Here is a 12457-nt window from a genome sequence, read left to right on the forward strand (position 1 = left end):
GGTCTGCACAATATATCGTTCCAGCATCAATATCGCAATATAGAGCCCGCTGTAGTCGGATTGCAGGTATCTGCAATGTAGTTGACCAGACATCACAGTTAACAACATGTAGTGGAGTAATTTCATATTTTAATCGTTCAGTCAAAGTTTATTATTTGTATGTGTTTTTAAAGCCTGACTGTAAGAATTTGAAGCAAATATGGGCACAATAAATGAAACGTTTGTAGTTTAAAGATGAATTGTAGATTATATAATCATTTACTCAATTAAAACAATAGTGTTATTATTATAATTATATGGCAATTATATAATTTCTGCTTCTAATTACTGTTTGACTCACCAGAAAATCCTAAATCATTGTTTTTTTCTGCATATTTTATCTGTTGTATTTCACTTGTCATTTATTAAATTATAGTTTATTCCTTTACACAATCATCCCAATCGATTTAAAATTATGAATTCTTTACAAGCTTTTCAAGTTATTAGCTATTCAATATATATCGCAGTGAATACAAAATATTGCAATGTCAGTTTTTTCTATCATGCAGCCTTAATGGAAATTGTTCAAAATCTTTATATGATTGAATTGATGCGAATTAGGGATGGTTGATGCCATAATTTTGGATTCGATACTATACCTGAATGTAATATCTATTGTAAACAAAACATTTTTGGTGCCTTCAAATTTTCAGTTGAATCAAATGAAATTTTCTAGTCATCTCAACTTGCGTCAATCAAACTGACTAAAATATTAGGTTAAAGTTTGTATAACCTAATATATTGAGTTGAAACCTGATTAACTTATTTAAATATGTATCAATAATATAAATATTTGCTGTCCTGACTTTTCGTCATACTTCTTCATACTTCCGTCAAAAAAATTCCTGGTTTCCTTAATTTTTTAACCTGAATCAAATTAACCTTATGAGTCATTTGAGCTTGTGTGTGTGTATATGTATGTATATATATATATATATACCGTCAGGACTAATTGATCATATATTTTTTTTAAGTGTATGATTGAATTGATGCTAATTTAGGATGGCTTAATGTCATAATTTTGGATTCAGTACCATACCAGATTGTAATATCTACACTGTAAGCAAAAATATCGATGCCTTCAAATTTTAAATTGAATCAATATAACTTTTCTAGTCATCTCAACTTGCGCCAATTAAACTGAATAAAAATATTAAGTTAAACTTTATATAACTTAACACGTTTAATTAAAACCTGATTAACATATTAAAATAAGATAAAGCAACATAAAACAGTTTGTTTTCCTGACTTTTCGTCATTTATTTACAGTTTACATTGTAAAAAAAAAATTCTGGTTACCTTAAATTTTTAAGCTGAATCAGAATAACCATTGATCTAATTCATTTAACCTATATTATGTTAAACTGACTTAAAATAGCTTGTGTACCATGTAAATTTAAGTTAGAACATGATTAACTTAGTTTAATAAGTTACAATGAATTAAAAATATATGCTGTGATAACTAATTGTTTCTATATTTTTTATAGTGTAGTTATCGATATTGAATCGATGCCAAATGATTATTCACCAGCCTCATAAGCAAAGTGAATTAAACACTTCATTATAATTATATATATATATATATATATATATATATATATATATATATATATATATATATATATATATATATATATATATATAAATACCTTTGTATCAAACTTTAACAATGCATTTTTATGATATATATAAACATATGCTGGACAAAAATGTTAATTTGTTTAAAAGGGATTTATCTGTGGCAAAATGCTTTCCATATTAATGCATATTTATATTTTACTGCGTAAAAGTTTCCAGAAAGCAGTTGTGTGTGCTGTTACACTTTTATTCAAATGACTATAATGCCACTGAATGAGTTTCCTCTTATTCACCAAAGAAATGTTACTGACCATTGAAGGTCGTTTTGAATTAAATTGATTTGCTTTGTGCCCAGAAATGAGGGCCGACATCAAAAATTATATCTAATTATGTACTTGTGTTTTGTATAATTAAAGAGAGAGAGAGAGAGAGAGAGTGTGTGTGTGTGTGTTAGAGAGAGAGAGATTATCACATACAGCTGCAGGGTCACACCTGCCTTTTTTTAAGCCCAGCTCACACTCCGTCATTAACATGCGTGTTGATATTTTAATATCTGTATTCGGAAACATTCAACCTCGGGCAAGAGTATATGTCTGAAATGTTTTAGATACAGTGTAAATACATGAAATTAAATTAAGTTTGTAGTTATTTAATGTATTTAGGGTATTTCAGTTAATTCTTTTACTATTTTTGTTAAATTTCAAAGCAGTTTTTGGAAATGACAATAATAATTATACCAATAATTAAACGTTTTTAGTGCACACCAAGTCAGCCTAATTTAAAATATTCTGCATTTCAGCATAAAATATGTAAATCATGTAGTCAATAACTAATAAAAACCATTTAAAGTCTTTATTTTAAATGTGTATAGATTTTGGAACTTGGTTTTTCTGTGCTAAGCACTTAATAATGCTCACAAAATGCACAGAATATGCCTGTGTATCAGATATAATACTTCACATGCACTTTGAATCAATCAACCAACCAATCACATAAAATCTAATGATCAATACATTTAAACAATAAAAAAAAATCCTTTTTTGGGTCAAACAACAAAAAATAAGTTTTCAACCAAAAACCAATAATAAATCACAAAATGGACAGAATATGCTTGTAAATCAGATATAATACTTGTGCACTTTATAATCAAATCAACCAACCAATCACAAAAAAAATAAAAAAATCTAATGATCAATATGTTTAAATAAAAATTATATTAATTAAAACCCTTTTATGGGTCAAACAAAAAAATTTTTTTTCAACCAAAAACCAATAATAAAACTCACAAAATAGACAGAGTATGCCTGTAAATCAGAAATAATACTTGTCCACTTTATAATCAAATCAATCAACCAACCAATCACAAAAAAAATCTGATGATCAATACGTTTAAATAAAAAAATAAAAAAATAAATAGGAATCATTTTATGGGTCAAACTACAAAAAAAAAAGTTTTCAACCAAAAACTAATAATAAACCTCACAAAATGGACAGAATATTCCTGTAAATCAGATATAATACAACAACAACAACAGCATGTTTATTTATATTTCGCTTTTCACAATGTCGATTGTCAAAGCAGCTTAACATGGTTCTAGTAAAGTCCAGATTTCAGAGTTGTAGTTTAGTTTAGTTCAGTTCAGTGTGGTTTAAGTTTCATTACTGAAAGTTCAAACACTGAAGAGCAAATCCACCGAAGCGCAGCTCCTCATGTCCCAATCCAAGCATGCCGGTGGTGACAGTGGCGAGGAAAAAACAAAACAAAAACACTTCACCAATTGACAAAGTGATGGGGAAAAAAATCCTCAAGAGGAACTAGGCTCTGTTGGGCATATACATAATACTTCACTTGCACTTTATAATTGAATCAATCAACTAACCAAACACACACACACACACACACAAATCTACTGATCAATACGTAAAAAAAAAAAAATAAATTCTTTGTTTAAAAAAATGAAAATTAATTAAACCAAAAAAATTCCCGTGTTTAGGCATTCCTAAATAACCTAAAGTTAAAAATAAACTTAAATTCATTAAATTAATAAATTATCATTATTTGAAAAAATAACTAAATCCATAGAAAATGATATTTGCTTAATATTATAATTATTTTTGCCATTAAAATTTTTTAATTTTGACCCACACTCTAAAACCCAAAAAGTTAAGGTAACTCAAACCGTTTGAGGTAACCGATTGCAACAAACCATTTAAGTTCCTAATGAGCTCTGTGAACTTAATCAATTTGAGTAAACGAAGCATTTTGAGCACAGTAAAACCCAATAAATCAATCAATAATAACTCAAACCAACGGAGTACTGTAAAACCCAGTTAAGGCAACTCAAACCCTTTGAGGAAACCGATTGCTACAAACCATTTGAGTAAAAACAAAAAACTCAACTATATAAGTACTGTAAACTCACTCTATTTAAGTTAAAGTTGACTGTTGGGTTTTACAGTGTATAAAACGTATTTTTGGCTATTGCCAATCAATGCAATGTAAGGTTTTTTTTATTTTATTTTTTTTTTAGTTTTTGTCTAGGCTCATATATGCCTATATATGCTTAAGTTTATAAATATATATTTTATTACACTATTATTATTACACTTTATTAACATTTTTGTGGTTGTCAAATCGTGATAAAAATGTAATCATTCCCAAATTTAGCCATTCCTAAATAACCAGAATAACTTGATTAACTTAACTTAATCAAATTAATATATGAATATTTTTCCTCACTAGGATTTGAGAAAAAAAGAAACACCAGAACACCAGCTTGACTAGCAGGTGAAACTTGCGTGAATCCTAAAGGAATTGATTCGCAGCCAGTTTTCGAAGCGTTGCACATCGTACGGTGACTGGATCTGAATGTCGCGGAGCTGATGAGAAACCTCGCGCATCTCGCTTCACAAAACTTTAATCAGTAGCGAAGGACATCTGTGCATATTCAGCCAAATAAAAAAAAATAAAAATCTGGTCTGAGATGGATGAGGCCGTCCAGCCATGACAAGCTTAACTTTCTCAAACCTGACTTAGTCACTCTAGACTCGCTCTAGATTGGCTGGGTTTAGCTCGCTCCCCGGGCCTGGAAAATGAGTTGGAACAGCTGCTCTCGGGATTAAAATCTGATGGAGCCGCAGTCTGAATCAACACGCTACTTTTGATATTTCAGACTTTAAGACTTTCATCATCATCTTTCACTTTTCCGATTCACTCGCATGCAACTGTGTCTTTAAGCTGGAATTCTTTCTTCGCTTGTCCTTCTTTTTTCTCCCCTAATTCTAAAGCTTAAGTGGTTTTAGCACAGGATTAGGGAGTTTTGCAGGACCGTGGTTTGTGGCTGCTTGTCCGGTACATTCTGCTTCTTTCTTCACTTTTTTTGTGGAAGTCACTAAAGACGCTGTTTGAATAGAGAGAAGCACACTTATATGACAAGATGTCCCAAAAGTTATTATATTCGTAGAAAGCATATTCAATACAGGTAAAGTGTCTGCTTGAACATTTCAGATGACTTCTGTGATGATAATAAAATGCATGACTGATACAATTACGTTAAAATGATGCCCTCACTTGTACTTATGAAATATATAAAAGAATTAGTTATCATACTAAGTTTTTATGCTGTTTTTAATGTTGAAAAACTTCTTGTTGTATAAAAGTCAACGTACAGTATAAAGAATTAAAATAATTAATTTGTCTGCACTCGGATTGTTTAAAAGGGTCTAATATTTTATTGATCTTGATCCTTCATGCTTTAAATGTAACCCTGGTGCAAAAAACAGTAGTTTGTTAGAAATCGAGATTTAAATAGCATCAGAAATTAAAATAAATAATATTTTCATTGAAGTATTTTTTTAGATGTGACAATATTTTAATGAGATTCAACTATTTGAATAACTGAAATCTGAGGATTACAAAAAAATAAAAAAGATTGAGAAAATGGACTTTAAAATTGTTCAAATTAAGTGCTTAGCAGTCCATATATGTAATTAAAATTAAGTTTTTAAAACATTTTAGAAAAATATTTTCTTATTAATTTTTTTAATGTACAGTGCATCCAGTAAGTATTCATAGTGCTTCACTTTTTCCACATTTTTTTTATGTTCCAGCCTTATTCCAAAATGAATTAAATTCCTTTATTTCCTCAAAATTCTACACAGAATTCCCCATATGACAATGTGAAAAAAGATTTTTTGAAATTTTTACAAATTTATTCAAAATAAAAATGCTGAAAAATCATATGTACAGAAGTATTTACAGCCTTTGCTCAATATTTTGTTGATGCACCTTTGGCAGCAATAACAGCCTCAAGATAGTTATGCATAAAAATACTCAACACATGCAAATACAGACATACCCTGCAAACAGCACAGACCAAAATAAAAATGTGTCGGGGGACCCCAAAAAGTTGATCGATTGTTTTTTAGATTTTATGAAAATGCAAACAGTAAACATCAATTCATCAGTCATTGACTAAACATGCACATGAAAATACTCACAACCCATGCAAATACAGAAATGCCCTGCAAATAGCACAGACCACAATGAAAATGTGTCAGGGGACTCCAAAACATTTATAGATTGTTTATTACATTTTATGGAGATGCAAATAATAAACATAAATTCATCAGTCATTGACTAAACACATGCATGAATGTCTTCACAACACATGCAAATAGAGAAATGCACAGCAAGTAGCACAGATAACAATGAAAATGTGTCAGGGGGACCCCAAAAGTCTAATAAATTGCTTCTTAGATTCCAAATAGAGACATTAAGACCCAATCCCAATTCTACTCCTTAGCCCTTCCCCTTACCCCTACCCCTCGTTTCGCCAAGGGGTAGGCGTGTTTAATTAAAACCCTTTTATGGGTCAAACAACAACAAAAAAAGTTTTCAACCAAAAACCAATAATAAAACTCACAAAATAGACAGAATATGCCTGTAAATCAGAAATAATACTTGTGCACTTTATAATCAAATCAATCAACCAACCAATCACAAAAAAATCTGATGATCAATACGTTTAAATAAAAAAATAATTAGGAATCATTTTATGGGTCAAAATACAAAAAAAAAAAAAAAGTTTTCAACCAAAAACTAATAATAAACCTCACAAAATTGACAGAATATTCCTGTAAATCAGATATAATACAACAACAACAACAGCATGTTTATTTATATATCGCTTTTCACAATGTCGATTGTCAAAGCAGCTTAACATGGTTCTAGTAAAGTCCAGATTTCAGAGTTGTAGTTTAGTTTAGTTCAGTTCAGTGTGGTTTAAGTTTCATTACTGAAAGTTCAAACACTGAAGAGCAAATCCAACGAAGCGCAGCTCCACATGTCCCAATCCAAGCACGCCGGTGGTGACAGTGGCGAGGAAAAAACAAAACAAAACAAAACACTTCACCAATTGTTCACAAAGTGATGGGGAAAAAATCCTCAAGAGGAACTAGGCTCTGTTGGGCATATACATAATACTTCACTTGCACTTTATAATTGAATCAATCAACTAACCAAACACACACACACACACACACACACACACACACACACACAATTTGACTTCGCCAAGGGGTAGGGGTGTCCCAATTCTCTTTAGTTGAATGCGTAGGGCTAAGGGGAAGGGGTAAGTAGCCCCTCGAAAGAAGATTTTTCAGGATCACACTCAAAACCAAAGGGTAACACAACATAATATATGGCTTCAGTGATTTCCTGAAAATAAATACCAAAAAATAACACAACTGAAATCACTACAGCAGTCGCGATCGTCTGATCTCATATGAAGTAAGAAATCGCGAGGACATATGATGACGTGTGCAGGTGCTGTAGTGTTGTCCCAATTCTTAGGGGTATATTTTAAAGCCCTTCCTCTTAACCCTCGGATGTAAGGACTAAGGGGTAGGGGTACAAAAGTAGAATTGGGATTGGGCCTAAGTCATCAGGTGAAATTTGTTTCACATAAAAATATATATCGCAATGTTAGATTTTTCCAATATTGTGCAGTCCTATATAAAACTATAGAAATATTATTTGATGTATTATTATAGATAGACAGAATCATTTTTCCTCGTCTGTCCTGCTTGTTAGCGGTGGAATGATCAAAGATGTTGAAATCGTCAGCCGGAGTGTACAGTACAACCAGTTGATCTTGTGTTTCACTTCAGAGGGCCGTGACGGTATTGTGCAGTCCTGTGCCGCTGAAACCAGAGTCCCCCGGTTTGCCGGTGTCCAGTGGCGTCGAGTCGAACACAGAGACGGAGAGAGCCAAGCTTACAATGCCAGACGGGCACAGGGACACTCTGTTCCTTTTACTTATTCATTCTCACGGGGCGTCAGCCGTGTCCCGTAGCCGACTGTCAAAGCTGCCGTTCACCCGCCGCACGGTCAACAATAATAAAAGACCACAAACAAAGACATTCCATAGCGCTGTTCAGAGACTGCGGGATCATATCGCAGTTATTTCCCCGAGGTGCACCTACAGTCTTTCTGCTCTCAAACATTCGCCTGCTCTAATCGTTTGCTAAGTTTCTATATTATAATATTTGTAAATTAAGTCGTTTTTTCATGTTGTTCCAAACCTGAATGACTTAACATCTACTGGGAAGAAGTTGAGCTGATTGTTTTTGCTCTTTCAGAACGAGGAAAACATTGGAAACTGGCAAAAGTAATACAAATAATATTAATAAAGTCTAAGTATAACATTGATTTGTATAAAAACCATGTAATGGATGAAGAAAACTGGCTGGGAACAGATTCTTATGAAAATCTGCTGTGCAAATCTAAATATTCAGATCAGATTTAGTAGCTATGATGAAAGTCAAATAAAGGCATCTACGTTTATATTTCATTTGGTTTGGAATAAAAAGCTGTGTAACTTCGGAAGACTCCAAATATAGCACACAGGTCATTTAGATTGATTTTAAGATGCTGATTTTAAGGTTAGTCTTGTTTAAATCTTCTCTTTTCTGTCTAAAAACGTGAGTGATAGAGTCCATTAAACTTCTGATATGTATACTTGATGTATTTTACTTTATGTACAGGGTGTCCGCGGGGTCCTAAAAAGTCTTACATTTTAAAAACTAAATTTTAGGCCTTAAAGTCTTCAGTTCACTGAAATATTATGTTGTGTGTCTTAAATCATTTTAACAGATCTTAATATTCCCCTAAAACTACCCAATCGGGTAGACACTCATCCAATCACCAACAATCCAGATTAATAAAATCAGGGAAAGGAAACTAAAAACAATTGCACAGTTCCTCGTGATAATAACAGAGCAATTTATCCCTTTACATTATCTTCCATTCATACAAAAACTATTTGCAGAAAGGAGGAGTAGACGTAATATTTATAAATATGCATGAAACTTAAGGTTTTATAACAGATACGCTTTAGGTTGAATGGAAGTTATATTCAATCAATTTGGACCAAAAGCCAACAAATATATATTTTTGATATTTTTGAAACAGAAAAAAAAGAAAGTAATATTATGATGAAAAATAGTGCCATACAATTTTCGTAATTTGACATATTAAAGTATGTCACTAAAAATAATTACATCTGCTTTTTTTAGTAGCAAACCGGGCCATTGGAAATAATCATTAGTGTTTAGTCCTGTAAATTTCATTCATTCATTTTAGTCTAAAGTTTAATTGGTCTTAAAAGCGTCTTTAAAAGTCTTAAATTTGGACTTGATGAAACCTGCAGAAACCCTGTATATTTTCTACATTACATATTGTCGCCTTAGAATAATAAGATTCTATCTACATTTGTCAAAATTGAGTTATTGACATTCTTATTAAATGACAACGTATTTACATTATGAGATTTTTTTTTTATAAGTTGTTTACATTTTAAGACTTTTTTCAATAAAAATCATGTTACACTCATACTGTTTGCTATATGGAATGCAAAAGCTTTGAAGCTCAATATCTCAAAATCATTTAGAAAGCAGATAGAACCTTCTAACTCCAAGGTGACGATATATTTAGATTAACATGTTCCTACTAACAATTTTGAAGTGGCAGTTTGTTTATTTCAGATATTCAAGTAAATTGTCCCACTTCTCAAGGTGCAATTCTCGCCATTAACAATAAGGATTGTAGAATAAGATCATTCTTTATAAGTACCAATAACCAGCCAATTAATAAGTCTAGTGTGTACCACTGCCCTACCTGTATATCTTTGCAAATCTTCATCCTTTTTTTACAATAGCAGTCCTTGGATATGGGTTTTTGTGACTAGTTTCTAAACGTTTACAATTGACCTCATCGGTTTGTTTTTGCACATAAAACACAAGGCTAGCTAAATAAATAAAATAAATAAGAGAGATTCAAATACACAAAGTTTAATAATAATAATAAAAAGTATCACAACTTTATTATTTTGATGGTTGAAACCCTCTTCTAATCTATGACTTAATATACATTTTACTTTGTATATTTTCCACAGTACATAGATTTAGATTGATTCGTTCTCACTAACAATATTAAGGTGGCAGTTTGTTTCAAATATTTAAGTATAATGTCCCACTTAAGGTACAATTCTCGCTATTAAGAATTAGGATTGTAGAATAAGATCATACGTCATAAGTACCAATAAACAGGCAATATACAGTGCTCAGCATATACGAGTACACATCTCTCATTTAAATTAATATTTTCTATAGGAAGCTTTACACTATTAGATTTGTGCATATACATTAGTCAGTACTAAAGCCAAATCTAGAGCTTATCTAACAAAATAACTTGCAATAATGATTCAAAAATTTGTAGCCAAATTAATGTTAGGGAAAAATATTAAATCAAATTTTTAAAAATAACACAACTTTTTACATTTTTTTGCAATATTTTTCTTGAATTTAATTGTATTATCTTTCCATTTCTAAATATGTTTGGTGACTAAAATATTGTTTTAATAAATATATCCATTTAATAATTCTGTTTTGTTCAAATGCACCAATATTTATTCACAGAGAAATTAACAAAAATCTTAATTTTCATAATGGGCTGTACTCGTACATGCTGAGCAGCACTGTATAAGTCCAGTGTGTACCAGTGCCTAACCGGTATATCAAATCTCCTTTTACATTTGACACTCTATCAGTATTTATATTTTATTTGTTTATCAGCTTGTTAAGCACATTTGATATGTGCATAACTTTTTGCTCTTTATATTTAACTTAATATTTGGGTCCTTAAAGGGGTAGTTCATCCAAAAATGAAAATTCTGTCATCATTTTATCTTCACTTCACTGGTTCCAAGCCTGTTTCTTCTGTTGAACACAAAAGAAGATATTTTGAAGAATGCTGGAAACCTGTAACCATTGACCTCCATAGTATTTGTTTTTCCTGCCATGGGTATCAGGTTATTCCCAGTACTGGGAATAGCTGGAGAGCAATCCGCTGTGTTAAAGTTGGTGGTTTATTCCGTTGTGGTGACCCCAGATTAATAAAGGGAAAAAAAAAAGAAAAGAATGAATGCATGTCAGATTTTAGCTTTCTTCAAAATGTCTTCTTTTGTGTTCAACAGAAGAAAGACACTCATAAAGTCACTCATCCGTCTTTCGGATGAGACGTTAAACCGAGGTCCCGACTCTCTGTGGTCGTTAAAAATCCCAGGATGTCCTTCGAAAAGAGTAGGGGTTTAACCCCGGCATCCTGGCCAAATCTGCCCACTGGCCTTTGTCCATCATGGCCTCCTAACCATCCCCATATTCAATTGGCTGCATCACTGTCTCCTCTCCACCAATCAGCTGGTGTGTGGTGTGCGGTCTGGCGCAAAATGGCTGCCGTCGCGTCATCCAGGTGGATGCTGCACACTGGTGGTAGATGAGGAGATTCCCCCCACTGTGTAAAGCGCTTTGAGTGCCCAGAAAAGCGCTATATAAATGTAAGGAATTATTATTATTATTATTATAAAGGTTTGGAACCACTTGAGAGTGAGCAAATCTACCTTATGAGGTGAACTATGCCTTCAAATATTTGAGGTCGTTTGTGTTTACTTTGACTTCATTTTTGAGCACTGTTGATGAATATGGATGGTCATAAATCTAAGGAAAAACGTTTTTGCTGATCAGTTTCCTTCATTCATCAACAGCACTGTGGCTGTTGTTTATTTATGTTACGTTGTCTTAGGATCACGAGTTATATTTAAGTAAGGGTCGTATCAGTTTGTTTTGGTTTGGCCTGGAAGTTTTTATTTTATCACTGTAGTTGTGATATTTAGCTTGAATTTAATTGCATCTTTCAATTTCTAAATATGTTTAATGACTAAAATATTATATAAAAAATCTATCTATTTAATAAATCTTGTTGCTCCCAAATACACCTATATTTACTGGGAAATGGATAAAATTAATTATTTTCATAATGGGGTGTACTCTGTCTATGCTGAGCAATGTAACCTGATACAAAGCATATTTGTCTTGTAGAAGAAAGTCAGATAATTGTAATTCTTTGTTCTAAACATATGCTGCATAAGTTGGCGGTTCTTTCCTTTGTGGCAACCCCTGATTAAGCCGGGGAAAAAAAGGAATGAATGGATGTCCGGTTTTAACTTTTTTCAAAATATCTTCTGTTTTCAACCGAAGAAAGACACTCAAAGGTTTGGAACCACTTCAGAGTGAGCAAATTTTCATTTTGGGGTGAACTATCCCTTTAAATATTTGAGGTCGTTTCTGTTTACTTCATTTTAAGCACTGTTGATGAATATGGATGGTCATAAATCTAAGGAAAAATGTTTTTGCTGATCAGTTGAATTTTATTATTATATATATTTTTTAGCCTGTTAGGTTTTTAGTTTTGTCGTCACCAAATCAACCAATAGAAAACTGA

The 12457-nt window shown here is 32.0% G+C and overlaps 1 protein-coding gene and 1 long non-coding RNA gene across 34 annotated transcripts in view; both read left to right on the forward strand.

Moving 5' to 3' along the window:
* nfixb (nuclear factor I/Xb) overlaps positions 1–12457 on the forward strand; it is a 332632-nt gene that overhangs the window by 72786 nt on the left and 247389 nt on the right.
* On the forward strand, positions 4485–7170 carry LOC147845546 (uncharacterized). Its single transcript, XR_015480514.1, has 2 exons — positions 4485–6510; positions 6705–7170. It is a non-coding gene; the product is annotated as an uncharacterized LOC147845546 (long non-coding RNA).

The sequence above is a fragment of the Danio rerio genome, chromosome 3 (genome assembly GCF_052040795.2).
Source record: "Danio rerio strain M-AB ecotype USA chromosome 3, GRCz13ab, whole genome shotgun sequence".
Lineage (NCBI taxonomy): Eukaryota > Metazoa > Chordata > Actinopteri > Cypriniformes > Danionidae > Danio > Danio rerio.